At 31.4% G+C, this 4708-nt stretch overlaps 1 long non-coding RNA gene across 1 annotated transcript; it reads right to left on the bottom strand.

Moving 5' to 3' along the window:
* Positions 1 to 88: 88 nt before the first annotated feature.
* Positions 89 to 2661, bottom strand: LOC125849948 (uncharacterized). Its single transcript, XR_007444729.1, has 3 exons — positions 2383 to 2661; positions 2080 to 2239; positions 89 to 303 (listed from the first exon to the last, which is right to left on the bottom strand). It is a non-coding gene; the product is annotated as an uncharacterized LOC125849948 (long non-coding RNA).
* Between the last annotated feature and the right edge of the window lie 2047 nt (positions 2662 to 4708).

The raw sequence follows: 4708 nt of genomic DNA on the forward strand, positions 1-4708 counted from the left end.
TAGAAAAGTAGTGGCAGTAATGGATGGAGTAACCGCACGGTTGCAACGTATAATTTATAATGGACTTAAATTATATTGCAATGAGAAAATTACTAATTTAAACACATTATAGCTGCCAAATTTGTTCATTACATATTCATGTGAATGTCATACTACTGATTGTTGAACTGAGATACTTACATAGTTTAACATTTCCATATGTGGGAGTGCTAATTACATAGATTTACATACTATTTTAAATTAGACAAAAATATATGCATTTTTCATGCTTGGATCTTCTGGACCATCTTTGATCAAAATCACCTGTTACATTCAAAATGAGGGATTAAATGTCAGCACAGAATCACATTAAGTTATACAACATATGATATATCTGTTAGCAAGTCTAGGATCTATAAATAATACAATCTAACTTTACAATAGGCACTAAACACAAGAACAAACAATGTAACGCTAATAATAGAAGCACTATAAATCATATGGCCAAGACTTCTAACTTTTAACAAACTTACATATTTTTTCCTTCTCAACAACAACATACCCAGTGCAATTTCACAGGTGGGGCATGGTGAGGGTAGGAATTTTATAACAAAAGGTTATAGCAAGATTTAACACAATCAACTTCAAATTATACATAGTGAAATAATATATATGAAGGTAAGAAAAAATTATTTACCTTTGGAACTTGATGCAACCATGGAAATCTACATATGTGTAAAGTTGAATATGAAAGAAATAGAACCATATCAAGAATAGTACATTAAGTTAATGCAAAGATGATCTGTAGCTATTTCAATATGGATCCAGTTAATTTTCATCAAAATACTTTTTTCAATTCAACAAGAATACTACATTATATACGGAAACAAAGAAGCCCATAGTTTAACCTGCATCTATTAGACTGAGAAGGAAATTGTTAATACAAAAGTAGTGTAAGAAAGATTAAATAAACTTTGCCATTAGACATATAAAACATACAGTAATCCATTACTCAAATGCATTTACGCAAAGAATCTATTTTGTGTTCACAATTAATCTGTCAAACATTACTAACATTACTGATAGTCTCATAAAAATTAAGGTCACCATTGTAATGTTGTTTAGAGGCCAATGACTTTTATGAGTTATCATTGTCTAAAAACAACGCAAGTGGTACCTTTGTCGCTTAAAATTTTCAAGAAGTTCGACTTGCAACATTTTATTTCTAATTAAGCAGGCTTCTAGCAGACTCATTGACATGTTTATAGTCCAAGGCTCCAAGCTAACAAAAAAGATTCTATAGGAATGTGAGGAAGCAACTGCTAAGCACTGATGGGGAGTTCATATTTCTTGTTCAAGGAAAGCAAACAGAATTGAAAGGTAGCATCGGAAGGAATAACTGTGTGACATTCACCCCTCCCTTTGAAGAACCACATCATGTGTGAACTTTCCAAACCAGTGATTCTCCAAAAATCCTATTGATATGCAAGCACATTAAATAATAAAATGAAGCAGCTGCTTTGCTGTGACAACAGTGAATGCAAACTGGGCATTTTAAAAAGCAATAAACAAATTAGCATCTTAAAAGTAGCATGGCCTTCGGTGCAAAGGCCATTTTTTAAGAAGAATTATGACAAGAAACTGTAGAAACATGAGGAGTTGGAAATGTAACTAAAATTTTGTAACCATTTTCTCCTCACGTGAAGAAGTGAACAAAGCTCTGGTGTTTGTATGTTTTAATTTTTTGACAAACAGTATTGTTATTCAAAGTTAACAAGGTCTTGTAAGATTCTTTTGACAATGTTAACGTTGGGACTTAGGACAGGGTTACACCTCCAACCAGTGTGGACATGTTAGGTATATGTTGGAAATTTATATACCTGAGCAGTGATGGAAAAATGGTTGTGCAATTGCATGTGAAGAAACAATTACACAAGCTTTATCTGCCAGAAGGTAAAAATGATAAAAAGGCAGAATCGAAAAGCGTTCCCATATGTTTAATGTAAGCCATCAGCATAACAATCATTATAATACCAGAAAGAATATATTTTCATTTAAGTGATAAAAGAAGTAGCTGTAAAAAAATAACGTTTAACTAACCTGCTATCACAGGAGAAAATATTTTCAATTTCCACAAAAGAAGAGGAACACAAGGCATCCACATAGCAACATCAGAAGCTTGCAAAACACGGCATTCAATGGCAGCAGCAAAAGAGTGCAAAAAATGACCGTTTCGAGAACCACAACAAAAGTGTTCCAACTGCAATTCAAAACAACAAAAGATAATGTGTCTAGAGACTAAATCGAATTCAAAGAAAAAAAATTGAAAGATAAGTAAATCTTATTTATATTAGTCAATTGCAAAGATGAAATTATAAACGATGTACAAAATAATTTAAATACCTTTTAATTCTTTTTGATGGGAGGATTTTTCATTTGCATGCTAGGATATTCTTTTTCCCCTGAACTAAGATGTTCAATTGTGCGCTTCTTCGCATCTGTAACATTGACAGTCGTAGATGTCATTGGTTTATGAATTACATCTTGTTTCTCCAGGTAAGACAAAATGAATAATTTTTGTGTTGCATCCATTCTTTTTGTGAATAGCCTTTTCATTTGAATGTTGAATATCTTGCCGTTCAACTGATCTTCCACATTTTGGAGCGATAATGTTTCTTTCTGGAAAAAATGAAAAAAATTTGATTAATAATAACAAAATCATTAATATTTTATATTTTATATGTATAATAATAAGAAAATAAAGCGAACAGACAAATAGAAAGAGATTGAATATTTTTAGCATAAAAAAAGATGATCAACAACAATAAATATTAAAGTTGTTTTTAAAGGAAAATCAATATCTCTATGTTTATGTTTTTACATCTGAACTGAAATTCAATATTAAAGGTCTTTCAACCAATCGGAGTTAACATGCAACAGTTCTAAAACGGCCACGCCTATTGTGGTAGGTACGCATGACAGTTTATGTACAAAGCGCTCAGCCAATGGGTAACCATGTGAGATGGATAAAAGTCAAAAAAATATATACAATGATAATATTTTTATAAAGAAAGTTGACTGTAAACAGATAAGAAAAAGTATAAGTTAGGTGCTGGAGAAAAGAAACACGAACATAAGATATGAAATTTTGATTGAAAAGAGTACACTAAACACTACTAAAAAAACTGATAAAAGAGACCTAAAAATTGAGACCTCAAATGTAGGTTGCTAAAAAGAGACCTCATGAGGTCAATAATTGCATCTATAATTTTTTTGGTTTTATTTTTTAAATAAGAGACCTCATGAGGTTGAGTGTGTGTGTATATATATATATATATATATATAAATAAATTAGTAGAGATCGCTTATTTTAAAATTTAATTTGGCTGCTACTGTGCCTACGAAAATAAAAAATAAAAAATAAATTTTAAAAACTTTGTGAGTTCTCCTTTTTTGGGTCAAATGTTGTCAATAATATTATTGACCAAATTTGATGTCTCTTATTTTAAATAATATAATATTACTGACCAAATTTGACTAAAAAAAGGAAAAAAAAAATAAAATAAGAGACATTTATTTTTTAATTAACTTAGCACGTCTCTTTCCCACGTTTGATTTCACCTGAAAAGCCCTAACTTGTCTCTTTCTGATCCCTTTTCTTCACAACGATTGTACAGCTTCAGAGACGGAATTCCATCTCTGTTGAGCCTCCGGCAACTCACTCACCTTTTGAAGCCATAGTTCCTGTCGTCGAATTTTTGAACAGGTAATTTTGAAGCTTTTAATTTTTTAATTTGAGAAGTTGTGAGCAGTGTAGCTAGTTAAGGTGTAATGCTTGCTGATATTCAATCCAACTTTTAGAATCATGATTTCACGATCGCAACTTTGTATATGGAATGGGGTTTCATGGCTGGTGTATAGTCTAATTATGATACACCTTTGAAGACCACAATTAATTTGGAATTGTATTGTGGTTGATTGATGTGTTCTTCTAATGGAATTTCTGATTATATTACACCTTGAGTTATACAAGACAAGACAAAAGGGTAGACTTTCCCTCTGAATATTAACACATGTGAAATACACTTCTTATCTCGAGTTTGAGGAAGAACGGGAGTGGTAGGATGGAAGCCATGTGCGTAATTTTAGTTCAGGGAATGATTGCAGATTCAAATATAAAAAGATTTGGTAAATTCTGAGTATAGATGATGTATATATTTGCTTCATGTCATTAAAGGTTCTTTTGTTTTTTCCCTGTTAAATCATAATATAATTTACTACTATAGCTGCAGTAGGTGCAACTGAACTGACTTGTCAAGATGGTTTAAAGGATGGGTAAGGGCACTTCCAAATCTAAGGGTCCTAAACTTTAGTTTTTTTTGAGATAAGGGTAACTTTTAAGGGTCCTAAACTTTAGTCTTTTAGATATTCTCAAAGGACAATAGGATTATGCATGTAGACCCTCAAGGATCTAAATTATATTAACTAGTCTAAAGTAATTTCCAGAAGCATACAACCAATACTAATAAATGTATAAGAAGTGGTCTTTTGAATTGTTTGAGGGTTATCCAGCAAGTGCAATACACAAGAATGATTATGTCTGGTTAATGAGAGAATCAAGGACCACCATAAATAGTAGGAAAATGTTGAAGCAATGTAATCTAGTGTTGCTTCTGTACCATGAATGATATTCTATAGAATTTCTTATAGGCATAAATAATTATTGTTT

Source organism: Solanum stenotomum, unplaced genomic scaffold, assembly GCF_019186545.1.
Source record: "Solanum stenotomum isolate F172 unplaced genomic scaffold, ASM1918654v1 scaffold11691, whole genome shotgun sequence".
In the NCBI taxonomy this organism is placed as follows: Eukaryota; Viridiplantae; Streptophyta; class Magnoliopsida; order Solanales; family Solanaceae; genus Solanum; species Solanum stenotomum.